The sequence below is a fragment of the Salmo salar genome, chromosome 03, assembly GCF_965601325.2.
Source record: "Salmo salar chromosome 03, fSalSal1, whole genome shotgun sequence".
Classification (NCBI taxonomy): Eukaryota; Metazoa; Chordata; class Actinopteri; order Salmoniformes; family Salmonidae; genus Salmo; species Salmo salar.
In genome coordinates, this window is record NC_138293.1 from 79,117,994 (window position 1) to 79,133,477 (window position 15,484).

The following is a 15,484-nucleotide window of genomic DNA, read 5'->3' on the forward strand; positions in this document are numbered from 1 at the left end:
TTGTAGATGTAACCAATAACAGCTCCCTGTCAGAGTTTCAATTAAAAAGTGGTATGGTGATATTGAAAAGGGATTAGCCCACAGATTGTTTTTGCTTGGGTTGACATTAGCTCAGTGGAATCCAATAATAACTGTCTGGAGTGTGTTTGGGGGGAGAGGAGGGGAGAGAAAACGATATTAGCTTCAATTTAACGCTACTATATTAAACTCAATACCGAAATTACACAGATGGCTTATTATCATTTTGGAAGCGGAAGAGGGAGTGCCTACTCTATACAATGCATTCAGCTGGTAATTGCATCTCACACTTGACAATAAGGCAGAGCCTATGTGAGGTAACACATACTTCAGATAACACAGTGACTGTTCATTTGCCTGGACCCACCTATTGGTTTATAAATATATATCACTGAAGCGTTACAGATTGCACAATAAAAAAAATTAAATGGTAAGGGCCTCCCGGGTGGCTCAGTGGTCTAAGGCTCAGTGGTCTAAGGCACTGCATCGCAGTGCTTGAGGCATCACCACAGACCTGTGTTCGATTCCAGGATGTGCGTCGGAGTCCCGGCCGTGACCCGGAGTCCCATAGGGAGGCACACAATTGGCCCAGCGTTGTCTGGTTTAGGGGAGGGTTTTGCCGGGGGGGCTTTACTTGGCTCATCGCACTCTAAGGACTCCTTGTGGCGAGCCGGGCGCCTGCAGGCTGACTTTGGTTGTCAGTTGAACAGTGTTTCCCCCTGGTGCAGCTGGCTTCCGGGTAATTCGGGCAGGTGTTAAGAAGCGCGGTTTAGCGGGTCATGTTTTGGAGGACGCATGACTCGACCTTTGCCTCTCCAGAGCCCGTTGGTGAGTTGTAGCGATGAGATTGGATCGCAATTGGATATCACGAAATTGGGGATAAAAAGGGGGTAAAATACAAAAAACATTTAACGGTAATTTCCGATTGAGCTGACATATGCAGTGTTTACCGTTGACTTTAAATTTCAATCACGCTATAATGCTGGACTTCCGCGATACATATTGAATATAGCCCTTAAAAAAGAATATACGTTTATTGTTTCAAGCGGAAATGCATTTTCTGCCCACACACAGTCAGCAGCACTGACTCCATCCAGCACCCCTGGATGGAAAGCATTTGTTGGGGGTTAAGTGCCTTGCTCAAAGGCACAACAGCAGCGATGGTACATGGGATCAGAGACCAGCAGCTGCCTCTTCAGCTCCATTCCTCTCTAACCTCTAGGCTACCTTGCCACTGTAGGGGCTCACTGTGGACAGAAACATAGATTGAGCAGTGCAGCTTTAATGATTCTTACAGTGTGCTGGCTAACATACATTTAGAACGTTCTGTTCAGTTCCGTGTGAACGCTACACCGAGGCCATTACCAGCCAGCTCAGTGCTCTAACCACAAGTTCAGTTGAGGAAAGTTTCTGTGAGACTCGTTGCTCCCTAAAATCACATATTTAGGAGGTCTAAGTTAGTGGAGCGTTGGTTTTAGAATGTTCTCTGGTAGAGCAGTATCGACGTGTGGTCTGGGATGTTTACCTACCAGGCTCTGTGTGAGATAGATCTATTTTTCTATTCAGTGGCATCTCTGCATGCCTGCAGACAATGACATTAGCAGCACAGCAGACACTGTGTGTGTGTGTGTGTGTGTGTGTGTGTGTGTGTGTGTGTGTGTGTGTGTGTGTGTGTGTGTGTGTGTGTGTGTGTGTGTGTGTGTGTGTGTGTGTGTGTGTGTGTGTGTGGGTGTGTGTGGGTGTGTGTGGGTGTGTCTGTGTGGGTGTGTCTGTGTGGGTGTGTCTGTGTGAGTGTGTCTGTGTGGGTGTGTGCTGTGTGGGTGTGGGCGTGTCTGTGTGGGTGTGTCGATGCTCATGGCGTTATCGCTTTCCTCAAAAACACACACAAGGCCTCTTTCCACCCACAGAATGGTGTCTGCTGTGTTGCTTTTGTCATTGTCTGCAGGCATGCAGAGATGCCATTGAATAGAAAAATAGATCTATCTCAGAAAAGAGAGGGCAAAACAGATAGGATGAGGGTGAAGGCATGGAGGAATGCTTGCAGAGAGAGAGAGGGATAAAGAGAGACAGACACAATGGGAGAGAGAGAGAGATAGGGAGAGAGAGACAGGAAGAGGCAGAGAGAGGGATAAAGAGAGACAGACAATGGGAGAGAGAGAGAGATAGGGAGAGAGAGAGAGAGATAGGGAGAGAGAGAGATAGGGAGAGAGAGACAGGAAGAGGCAGAGAGAGGGATAAAGAGAGACAGACACAATTGGGAGAGAGAGAGAGAGAGAGAGAGAGAGAGAGATAGGGAGATAGGGAGAGAGAGAGAGAGAGGGATAAAGAGAGACAGACACAATGGGAGAGAGAGAGAGATAGGGAGAGAGAGAGATAGGGAGAGAGAGAGAGAGAGAGAGAGAGGGGGGTGAAGAGAGACAGACACAATGGGAGAGAGAGAGATAGGAAGAGAGAGAGATAGGGAGAGAGAGAGAGAGAGAGGGATAAAGAGAGACAGACACAATGGGAGAGAGAGAGATATGGAGAGAGAGAGATAGGGAGAGAGAGAGAGAGAGAGAGAGAGAGAGAGAGAGAGAGAGAGAGAGAGAGAGAGGGATAAAGAGAGACAGACAATGGGAGAGAGATAGGGAGAGAGAGAGAGACAGGAAGAGGCAGAGAGAGGGATAAAGAGAGACAGACAATGGGAGAGAGAGAGAGATAGGGAGAGAGAGACAGGAAGAGGCAGAGAGAGGGATAAAGAGAGACAGACAATGGGAGAGAGAGAGAGATAGGGAGAGAGAGACAGGAAGAGGCAGAGAGAGGGATAAAGAGAGACAGACAATGGGAGAGAGAGAGAGATAGGGAGAGAGAGACAGGAAGAGGCAGAGAGAGGGATAAAGAGAGACAGACAATGGGAGAGAGATAGGGAGAGAGAGACAGGAAGAGAGAGTTAGAGCTGATGTCGCATTGCTGCACTAGGCACACTTGGGGGGTGGGATGACAAATAGCCTTTATTTAGCCTGGAACATATGCTGTAGATCCACAGGAAGTGGATACAGGAAGACCGCACCTTTTGCACAGGATGTGTCCATGCACCTAATTCAACACTACACCTCCTGCCTTGAAACACACAGGGCGGAGGCAAGGTAGAAAATGCATGGATTTATTCATGAAGTGATCTGTAGGTGAGATGAGAGGTTCTGTTGTGGGAATAGGTAGGAAAGGGGTTTTAAGATTGCAGTGGTTTACTGATGTGAATCTCAAACCCTACGTATCGGTAGCTTGGCCTTGGTTTTTCGGCCACACACACACACGCCCAAACATCCATCGTCTCCTTCCATCCTCCCCCTCTCTCTTCCTGAGTGTGTCAGTGGTATAGTAGACAGATCTAACAGGGAGGTTTAGCTTCCCCAGCATTACCTCTTTTACCTGGGTTGAATTATTTAGATGGAAGCCGTTTGAGTTTGAATACTGACGATTCCTCTTCACGCTTTGAGAGGACCCCTGTGTAGAGTGGGCTTTAGTTACACTACAGGGGTGTACAGGGCAAGTCTGTGTGTGTGTGCGTGTGTGTGTATGTGTGTGTGTGTGTGTGTGTGTGCGTGCGTGCGTTGTCGCCTCACAGAGCCCATGAATGGAGAGATAACAGCATTAGAATCAGAGCTATAATCCTTCTGATGTCTCTCTGCTTTGATGTTTGTGAGGAAGGAGAGGAAAATAGGTGAAGAGAGGTTTTAATAGGGGAAAGAGAGGGAGAGGGCAGAAAGGATGGAGGGAGAAACAGATAGAGGGAGCAATTAATGCTTTGAGAGGCGGAAAAGATGGACAGGGGGGAGGGAGGGAGGGAGAGAGAGAGAGAGAGAGAGAGAGAGAGAGAGAGAGAGAGAGAGATGGAGATAGGTAGCCTTGCCTTGGACACTGATATCTCAGCACATGTGGAGTACAGAAATTCTTCATGCCCACATAATATCGTTTCCTAGGAGTTTTTTAGTGCTTGGTACAACTTTACATTTTCAGGATATTTCAGTATATCAAGGTGTTCAGAGGTTGAATACAGAATAGTGTCTAGTACTAGTATAAGCTTTAGTACTGGAATAAATGGCCCATTGGTACTGGAATAAATGGCCCATTGACCGTAGTTTGTCTGAGCTGTTTATCATCAAGACGTCACTTTAAAAGCTCAGCGCACCATCAATTCAGTGTTTTATACTGTATCACCGCATCCTATGACACTATCACGCTACATTTCTGACCAACTGACTAAAACTCAGACAAGCCTCCCTATTGCAGAGATGAAATGATAAAGATCTTTACACTCCAGATAAAGGAATATAGATTGAGAGAACAGCAGAGATAGAGTTCTGTCTGCTTCGGATCTCTGCTTGTTCTACACTGACCGGATCAGTGGGCAGACCCCAATGTGTTAGCAGGCCTGTGTAGGGAGGAGAGGGATATGGAGGTGAATTTGACTCTGTGTCACCGGGGTAATAACACACCACAGAGAGGCAGGTGGTGGAATGTACTACACACCGGAGGGGAAAAGGGTTCAGTGGATAAAGGGGTGTATCTCAACAGTCTGGTGTCTTGCTCTACTTGTCTCCATCTCCTCTGACAGTGTTCTGAAGAAACATGATAGGTAGGCTGTACATTAGATCAGTATCGTAATATGGTAATACCTCCACCTTGCCCTCTGATTGGCTAGATGGAATTTTGTTTTGTCCAATCATTTTAGATATCCACAAGTTTATAGGGGCTAAGGGGTCAATTTGGGTCTGAATGTAGTCTGTAAATGCCTTCATTCCACTACAGATTTAAGACTTTTGATAATTCCTGCATTTCTGGTCACTCAATGCAAAGTTAAAGTGAGGGAACCTGTGATTTTGTTCTTTGGTTTGTTGTAGTTGGTTGAGTGTATGACTGGACTGATAAAAGTAGGATGTGGGAGGTACTTATTTCCTGCATTTTGAGTTCCAGATTTATTTATTTTTTTAAATGTCTGTGTTCAAAGAGTCTATGAATATATAAATACATAATATGCACCTTTAATTTATTTTGTAAGACTTTGTCCAAAAAAAAGGCTTGACTGCTTTATTTTACTGGTTCAGTTCATGTTGAAACCCGCAAAATTGTGTAATAATGGAAAAATGTAGACAGAGAAAAACTTGTATTTATTTATTATTAAGCTGTAATTTATTGTAAATAGAGAGAGTGGTGGCAATAACAATGTAGTGACTTGATTTCCACATAGATTGAATGGAAATTAGAGACGGATGTTTCCACAGACCATTGCCTCATCTCCCGTTGTACATTTGCCACAGTTCCTGGCAAAGAAGATTTCATTGTAAAAGGTATTGTATGAAATAAAAGTTTAAGATATGGAGATTATTCATGAGAAAAAAAACATATCAATGTGATGCGGTGTTTACTGCTAGATGCAATAACAGACTGATTTCCCACAAACCCAATTTAACTTCAATCACATACACTGGTGATACTATGCTCAAAAAATGGAAAACCAATGAGATTCTCTTAATGGTCCAGTTCTCATTCAACCCTAGTAGCATTGAGTGTTTTTACAACTGCAGTGTGTGTGTGTGCGCGCGTGTGCATGTGCGCGTGTGCGTGTCCCTCCCTGACATTACTACACAAGTGAATTCCCTCAGTCTATTCAATTTACAAGAGGCTGAAATATGTAGTTCTGCGACCAACCCTGCTCTGTGCTCCTGTGGGGATACATTTGATGTTGTCTGTGGGACTCCGTGTTTCGGCCCTGTTCTGTGGCAGATGTTCTGTCTCCCACACACGGGAGGAAGTCAGTCAACTAAACCGACAGTAATAACCGTCCGTTTAGGGTTTTCTGCTGCTTAATGTCAGCTTTATTGAAGCTGAAGTGATTCAGCAACAACAAGGACCATTTAGTTCTCTCCCTTCCAACACCTCTGTGTTTCAATCAACGCCTCTGTGTTTCAACCAACGCATCTGTGTTTCAACCAACGCCTCTGTGTTTCAACCAACGCCTCTGTGTTTCAACCAACACCTCTGTGTTTCAACCAACACCTCTGTGTTCAGTCAACACCTCTGTTTCAATGAACACCTCTGTGTTTCAATCAACACCTCTGTGTTTCAACCAACACCTCTGTGTTTCAATCAACACCTCTGTCTGTGCTCCATGCAGGTTCATGTCAGAGTACTGTCTCAGAATGGTAGAACAGGTACTCTAGAAGGCCTGGATTATAGGACAGCTATTGTGGAGGTCCTAAAAGACCTGTTGCATTTGGAGGGTTAATATCAGGTGTTGACAGAATCCACTGTCTTTTCCATCTCAGTTCACATCAGTGCAGATGTCAGTACTCATTCTTATACAATAGCATGAACTTTACCCCCCGAACACACACACATTCCCCTCTCTGCTGCATTACTGCATGAAAAACTGCTCAGTCTGAGGCTTGAGATATCACAGAGGCTAGACTGCAGTACTGACCCTCCATGCCAGACCTCTCTTTGTCTCTCTCTGCCCAGACCATGAGTGGTTCATTTGTTTTCACATTACCCCCCATTTTATTCTCTCTGCCATACCTGGACTCCCTCACTTTGTTGATTTCCCCTGCATATATGTCTGCTCCTCTGTGTTGTTCCCTGTAGTAGCATTGTTTGTCGTGTCGTGTTTATGTCCAGACGCTGTCCCTGGCTCATTTTATGTCCGTCTGTTTTAAATGGTTCACTCCCTGTACCTGCTTCTCATCTCATGCATTGACCATAAAAATGTTGAAGTTTTAAAGGGGGGAGGAGGAGGGGAGAACAGAAAGACATTGTCAAATATTTGATTCTCTTTTTCATATGATAATACAAAATCTTTTTTCAAATAATTTCAAAAACGAGATCACATGTTATTTGTCACGTGCTTCGTAAACAACAAGTGTAGACCAACAGTGAAATACTTACCAATGCAGTTACTAAACAATTTCCCAACAATGCAGAGAGAAGATGAGCTAAAAAATAAAATAAACATTTTGCCGTGACTTATGCCATGTTAATGATATCTGAGTGAGACTGACTAACAGTCTCACTCTCACTCTCACTTATTACTATTAGGGCCCCCTTCCGCCCGGGGGCCCTAAGCGACCGCTTATGTCGTTTATGCCTGGAGCTGGCCCTGGTGACTGATCTCTGCTCCAGGATGAGAAGATCAATGGAGGCTATTGGAGCCCTGATCCAAAAGAGGCTAGCTGGTTCTCCACCCCATAGCGCCTCTTCCACCTCCTGCTAGACTTCCACCCCATAGCGCCTCTTCCACCTCCTGCTAGACCTCCACCCCATAGCGCCTCTTCCTCCTCCTGCTTCCCACCTAGACCTCCCACCCTTTTACTTTGTTACTGGGTACAGTGTATTAATGCCTGGTGGTGTTTGTGTGTGCATGCGTTCATTTATGCATGTGTGTGTAACATCCCTCACCCAGTCTTCACTCAAAGCACAGGTTGACGTGTGTTTTCTGCAGATGTATTGCTCATGCAGACAGCAGCAGCCTGCTAGACCAGGGGAAAGGTCTGAGAGGATGTGTGTGTGTGTGTGTGTGTGTGTGTGTGTGTGTGTGTGTGTGTGTGTGTGTGTGTGTGTGTGTGTGTGTGTGTGTGTGTGTGTGTGTGTGTGGTGTGTGTGTGTGTGTGTGTGTGTGTGTGTGTGTGTGTGTGTGTGTGTGTGTGTGTGTGTGTGTGTGTGTGTGCGCAAGGCACTTAACCCTAATTGCTTGCTCCTGTAAGTCCCTCTGGATAAGACTGTCTGCTAAATGACTAAAATAGGAATATAGGTTCTAGAGGAACACTGTGAGATATGATTAGACATCGAGGTGGAATCACACCTCAATGTGTATATCATCAACCATTTTCCATAGCTATGCAATGACCTGTTATGCTTGGCCTAACCATGGAATATGTGCACGTGTATATGTATGTGTTTTACATGTAACGTTCTGCTCAGCAGTGACTTACAGTACCACCGCCCCAGCCTTCTAGGTAAACTGATCTGCTCTTTGAAAACTCATCCTGGTATTGTGTCAAGCTGCACTACTGTTCAGCGTTTATTTCCCTGGTGCTTTGATGTCCGTCGTAATTCTTTATCCTGTTATCTTGTTATGCTGTTGCATTCCGCCAAGCAACGCCAACCTCCCTTGGGTGCGCTAATGTTCTCTCTCATCCTCAATCTATAGGAAAAATAAAACCCATGTTTTTTGTTTGAACTGGGACAGGGAATTTCCAGTGACCATAATGATGAGCCGTCTAGTTAATCAGATCATGAATAATGCATGAGATGGAAGTGTGTCGCCTGTGTGATCAAGATTGCATCGCAGCACAGTTCCTGGGAGGAGAGGAGGTTGCGAGAGAAAGACATGTGTGGGAAGAGTGTAGAGCACGTGAAAAACATTACTTTATTTAAAAAAAATATTGAGCCTTTATTTAACTAGGCAAGTCAGCCTGAGCACCGTCATTGACAATCATAAACACTTTCGACCCGGTCTCCTCTAAAATATATCCCATTACTTTGCTAGAAAGTCTGTTCAAGTTTTAGTCATCGTAAATTATATAACATCATAGAGGAACATTGTTGATATTATATAGTGTGAGATATGATTAAACATCCACATAGAATCACACCTAAAAGCACTTTGAATAACCCCTAATTATTGATTGGTGCTTAGCTAACACCAGCATGAATGTGTTGCATATTGAATATCAAACCTTACCTCTAATGGTTTGGTGTTTAACTTAACCTCTAATGGTTTGGTGTTTAATCTATCCTCTAATGGTTTGGTGTTTAACCTAACCTCTAATGGTTTGGTGTTTAATCTAAACTCTCATGGTTTGGTGTTTAATCTAACCTCTAATGGTTTGGTGTTTAATCTAACCTCTAATGGTTTGGTGTTTAACCTAACCTCTAATGGTTTGGTGTGTAACCTAACCTCTAATGGTTTGGTGTTTAACCTAACCTCTAATGGTTTGGTGTGTAACCTAACCTCTAATGGTTTGGTGTGTAACCTAACCTCTAATGGTTTGGTGTTTAATCTAACCTCTAATGGTTTGGTGTTTAACCTAACCTCTAATGGTTTGGTGTTTAATTTAACCTCTAATGGTTTGGTGTTTAACCTAACCTCTCATGGTTTGGTGTTTAATCTAACCTCTAATGGTTTGGTGTTTAACCTAACCTCTAATGGTTTGGTGTGTAACCTAACCTCTAATGGTTTGGTGTTTAATCTAACCTCTAATGGTTTGGTGTGTAACCTAACCTCTAATGGTTTGGTGTTTAATCTAACCTCTAATGGTTTGGTGTGTAACCTAACCTCTAATGGTTTGGTGTTTAATCTAACCTCTAGTGGTTTGATGTGTAACCTAATGCAGAGGTAGGCAAGATTCAGCCGCAGGTAGATTTTGGTTGGAGTGGGTGGTCGGGGTCCAGAAAATAATTATAATAATTTGCACACTGCAAATTGACCACAACTAAGCCCAAAAAGAGTTTGTATTTGAAAATAACAATAATTTCATACCTTGATTGCATTGAGACACAAGCTCATATCTCTTCTTTTAATTTGTGGGAATACTTGGAAACAGATTTTCTAAATTATATATATATATTTATGATGAATTACGGGTGATTTTACAGTCTTTTTGACCAAAAACTAAAATCCCCCAAAACATTGGGGGTCCAAAAACAAATCATTTGGGACAGTTGTGGCTCGAGGCTGCCTGTTACCGACCCCTGCTTTAATGGTTTGATCGAAGAATCTCATATCAATATTGACTAATTGGATTGTCCTGATATCAATCAGTGACCACCAGAAGTGATAGGTGATCAATAGCCATGACCCTGGATGGGATCATCGATCCTGATTCACAGCTAAGAGAATCATGGTTATATTCCATCAATCAAGCACTTGTAATGAGAAGACTGTGAGGGTATGGACAGTAGGCTATTCATAAATTGTCTGGTTTCGACTTCTGCATATAACATTGTTTATTACACTGCAGTGTTGTCATTCAAAAAGTGATGTGAAGCATTCCATGGCTAGTGTTAAAAACAGGTGCATGGGCAGTATTTATAAATGATCTGGTTATGACTTTTGGTTGAATATAACAGACATCCTCTGATCCTTACAAAAATACTAGGTAAGCATGGAAGTAGAGCAGTGACACTTGCAACTTCATTTCGATAACACTTTACTACTCTGCTCCTACCTGCAGTGAGGTGTGGTAATTTGGACACATAACTCCAGATATGCTGCAGTGAATTTAGTTTGGGATAACTTTTTCTGTCAGCACCGCACTTAACTGACCCAGTGGGCTTAACAATGTGCATTCTTTCTTAGTTATTGTCCACTTATCCTTCTGTCTGAGAGAATGAGAGGGAGACTAGTGTTTGTGCTATTTTTATTTTACCGTCATGTTTGGGTTTTTGCATCAGCTGGTTGTTATGGTACAGATTATGGGAGGTCAGTTTGAGGGGTTGCCATGGAGACAGTGTTCCCTGCGCTGGCGGAGTATGATTCGGTAGCTCCTTGGTGTGTCAGTAGCCTCTCTGGTGAGGTGAAATAGATTTCACCTGAATAACACATCCAACCATTTACACATAAACCCAGCTAGGCCTCCCTGCCTGAGAGCAGGCAGTTCAACCCATCATTCCCTCTCCACTCCCCTCTTGTTTTTTTCCCATCTCTCTAATCTCTGTGATTTAAAAAAAATGACATGCAAGGCATTCAGTTTGTGTTTCTGAAGTATTTGCTTATCATTTTTATCTATCTCTCTGTATCCTAGTCATCCCCCTCTTTCTGCATTACTCCTTTTCCTCTTCATCTCACTCCATCCCTCTCTCTTCTCTCCTGATGGGGTGGGTGGAAGTGAGGACATCCTCTCTCCATTTGTTTCTCCATATCCCTCGCTCCTCTCCCTTTGCTTTTTGAGAGTGATGTAGGCAGTCATCCTTTCATTGTCAGTCCTGAATTCTCTCATCCAACTCTCATTCTCTCAAATGTCTCTCTCCCTTCTCTTCACCCCTTTCATTCCTATTATCACTCTTTCATTTATTCTCTCCATCCCTCTCTCTCCTGTGCTCTGTGAGAGGAGTGGAGGCGGCATGAGGGAGGATGTCATCCTGAGCATCAAGCCCACGACGAGGCTTTGAAGCTGGGTTGGACTCCACTCACTTGCTGCCTCTCCTCCCTCTCTGCCTCCGCAGCTCCTGGCTCTGGAGCTATGGCTAGGCAGGCAGGACTGCAAACGCAGAAAAAACACACACAGAGAGAAAGAAAGCGAATGAAAAAAGAAAGAGGGAGGGAGGAGAGAGAAACAGAGAGCTGCTGGGCTTTTACTCAGAGCCTGTGTGGGGCCTGATTCCTGTGGAGGGGCCATCTGCTTAGAGGGAAGGAGGGAAGGAGAAAGAGAGAGGGGGGGGGGGGGGGGGGCAGCAGTAGTAACAGTACCACACACACTCTTATCTAACCTCTGCAACCAGTCTCCTCTGTAACCAGTCTCCTCTGCAGCCAGTCTCCCCTACAACCAGTCTCCCCTACAACCAGTCTCCTCTGTAACCAGTCTCCTCTGCAGCCAGTCTCCCCTACAACCAATCTCCACTACAACCAGTCTCCACTGTAACCAGTCTCCCCTGCAACCAGTCTCCCCTGTAACCAGTCTCCCCTGTAACCAGTCTCCTCTGTAACCAGTCTCCTCTGCAGCCAGTCTCCCCTACAACCAGTCTCCCCTGTAACCAGTCTCCTCTGCAACCAGTCTCCCCTGCAACCAGTCTCCCCTGTAACCAGTCTCCTCTGCAACCAGTCTCCCCTGCAACCAGTCTCCCCTGCAACCAGTCTCCTCTGTAACCAGTCTCCTCTGTAACCAGTCTCCCCTGCAGCCAGTCTCCCCTGCAACCAGTCTCCCCTGCAACCAGTCTCCTCTGTAACCAGTCTCCCCTGCAACCAGTCTCCCCTGCAACCAGTCTCCCCTGCAACCAGTCTCCCCTGCAACCAGTCTCCTCTGCAACCAGTCTCCCCTGCAACCAGTCTCCCCTGCAACCAGTCTCCCCTGCAACCAGTCTCCTCTGTAACCAGTCTCCCCTGCAGCCAGTCTCCTCTGCAACCAGTCTCCCCTGCAACCAGTTTCCTCTGCAACCAGTCTCCCCTGCAACCAGTCTCCTCTGTAACCAGTCTCCCCTGCAACCAGTCTCCCCTGCAACCAGTCTCCCCTGCAACCAGTCTCCTCTGTAACCAGTCTCCTCTGCTGTGTTACTATGACAGAGGTACAGTACAGTAAACATCACCTACAGCCTCTTACCATCACCTGGTGTCCTGAGGACTCTCTCTGCTGCTCCAAGTCTCACTCCACCATTATGTTACAGTACTAATGGTATTAAGTGGTAATAACGAAGGTGATAATGCCCATTTGTGTGTGTGTGTGTGTGTGAGAGACTGAGAGGGTGTACTTTCATGCTCTATCCACCATGCGTTACAGTACTAAGTGTGAAGGAGTAAGTCTTTCACTACAAGGACATTGTTTTAATTGTGTCTATTGCTTATTTATTGGATAAAACAAAATGTATGCAGAATCCCTATCATGTTAACCATTCATTATTCCATGCAATATTATAGCTACAATGTCAATTGCACCTCTTCCGTGTTAACCGGTTATGTAGCTCCTGATTCGCTAGTTAATTGAGTAGCTGTTTCAACACAGGTGTGGTCCCTCAGACCTAATTATTGAAGGAACCGCTTTTTAACAGAGGGTGTGTTATAGTTTGAGAGATTATTGTGTATGTGTATGGTGAGCCAATTTTAGCCATCCATTTTGTCATTTTTACCTGGTTTATCCTGCCTTTTTACAATAAATTAAGCATTATGGAACATCTTACCTGTCAGTCGGTTTTAAAAGCCTTTTATGTGCAAGAGTAGGCCAGCTGTTTCACAGGCACAAGTGATAATGAGAGTGATAATGATATGTGATAATGGGTAGTAGCCTCAGACAAAATGTAATACATGACTCTAGAGGAGAGTCCTCTGGCCTCACTACTAGATGACTGGCAGGTGACATAGTAGGTGTGTGTGTGTGATGGAGTCAGGGTCATTAGACAGTCGAGTGACAACGCATTACTGCTTTTACTGTCACTTGATGAATGGCCCTCTGATACAATCTATGGACGGCTCTCCCACTCAACCTTCACCTGTACACTACTGACTATGTGTGTGCATGTGACAGGGAGAGAGGGAGGGAAGGAGGGGAAAGAGGGAAGGCAGAGAGTGATGACCATCCATCCCCATTATCCTTTTTCACTCAAGTTATTTATGCCTCACATCCGGCTGACTCTCTCTCCATCTGTTTTTCTATCGCTCCCTGTCATTTTCACTTGTTCATGACTGTCCCCTCTCCCTCTTTCTCTGTTCTTTCATTCTGCCCCTCTCCCTGAGGAAATACCAGGGTCCAAATGACATGCAGAAAGGTTGAGGTGGGAGAAATACCAGGGTTCTAATAACATGCAGAAAGGTTAAGGTGGGAGAAATACCAGGCTATTGACATACAGTAGTGTGTGTGTGACACTGGTCAAATGTCAGTGATCTTATTCTCAATGCTCCAGTGTGTGTGTAAATGACTGTGTGACACTCACTAGCACAGACACACACACTCCACTCTCATGCTCTGGCACATCTAAAGCCTTTGGGGTGAAAGTGACACAGCGCAGACAGTTGCACACTGACCCCTGCTGCAAATATTGGGTAATACAACCAGCACAAACACAACCACTTCAAACAGGAGTTGCATTGGAGCCTCTGGGCTGGTAAAACTCCTGTGACATCAAATTTCAAATCAAATTTATTTTTATATAGCCCTTCGTACATCAGCTGATATTCTCAAAGTGCTGTACAGAAACCCAGCCTAAAACCCCAAACAGCAAGCAAAGCATGTGAAAGAAGCACGGTGGCTAGGAAAAACTCCCTAGGAAAAACTCCCTAGAAAGGCCAAAAACCTAGGAAGAAACCTAGAGAGGAACCAGGCTATGAGGGGTGGCCAGTCCTCTTCTGGCTGTGCAGGGTGGATATTAAAACAGAACATGGTCAAAATGTTAAAATGTTAAAATGTTCATAAATGACCAGCATGGTCAAATAATAATAATCATAGTAGTTGTCGAGGGTGCAACAAGCACGTCCGGTGAACAGGTCAGACATCACATTTACATGTAGGCTGTTTTACAACAGCAATGCAATTTGGTCCTTTACTTTTTTCTGGAGAACAGTGATCTGACCACTAAAACAGAATTTAAATACTATTTACTCATACTCTGCCGAGGTTAAAGCATAGCAGTGAAACAAGTTGAAAGAGATACTGACGTTCCATTCCAAACTGCAGCACACCTGCTCTCATCACCACTTCTACTGTGCTGCAGCAGGGGAGAGTCAGCCAAAGCTTTTACCTCTGTGGACCAGGGCCAATGTAGTAGGGCCAGACTTCAGAACCTGTATGGGAGATTTACCAAGACATTTCAGTCTTCAAATTTACAACCTTGGCCTGGAGTCAATCCAAGCCACATCTGCAGTGTTTACCTAGAATACAATGCCTTTAAAAGGCGCATTGCATAAACCATGGTTTATGAACTGATACAAAAAACACTTGATTCAACACGAGTTTTTCATTTTAAATTATTATACACATTTCTCACCACCAACAGAATATATATATACACAGTGAGGGGGGAAAAGTATTTGATCCCCTGCTGATTTTGAACGTTTGCCCACTAACAAAGAAATTATCAGTCTATAATGTTAATGGTAGGTTTATTTGAACAGTGAGAGACAGAATAACAACAAAGAAATCAAGAAAAACACATGTCAAAAATGTTATAAAATGATTGGCATTTTAATGTAATTAGGGCCAGAATTTGGCAGTTGTTGCCATCCTGTACCTGTCCCGCAGGTGTGATGTTCGGTTGTACCGATCCCGTGCAGGGGTTGTTACACGTGGTCTGCCACGGTGAGGACGATCAGCTGTTCTTCCTGTCTCCCTGTAGCGCCGTCTTACAGTACGGACATTGCAATTCATTGCCCTGGCCACATCTGCAGTCCACATGCCTCCTTGCAGCATGCCTAAGGCACGTTCACGCAGCTGAGCAGGGACCCTGGGCATCTTTCTTTTGGTGTTTTCAGTGTCAGTAGAAAGGCCTCTTTAGTGTCCTAAGTTTTCATAACTGTGACCTTAATTGCCTACCGTCTGTAAGCTGTTAGTGTCTTAACGACCGTTCCAAAGGTGCATGTTCATTAATTGTTTAGCATGGGAAACAGTGTTTAAACCCTTTACAATGAAGATCTGTGAAGTTATTTGGATTTTTACAAATTATCTTTGAAAGAGGGTCCTGAACATTTTTTCTTTTTTTTTGCTGAGTTTATGATTCCGGCCCTTGTCTGTGATAAAACCATTGCTATCAGTGTTTAATATGTGTTATTAGATACGGTTTTGAATTGTTT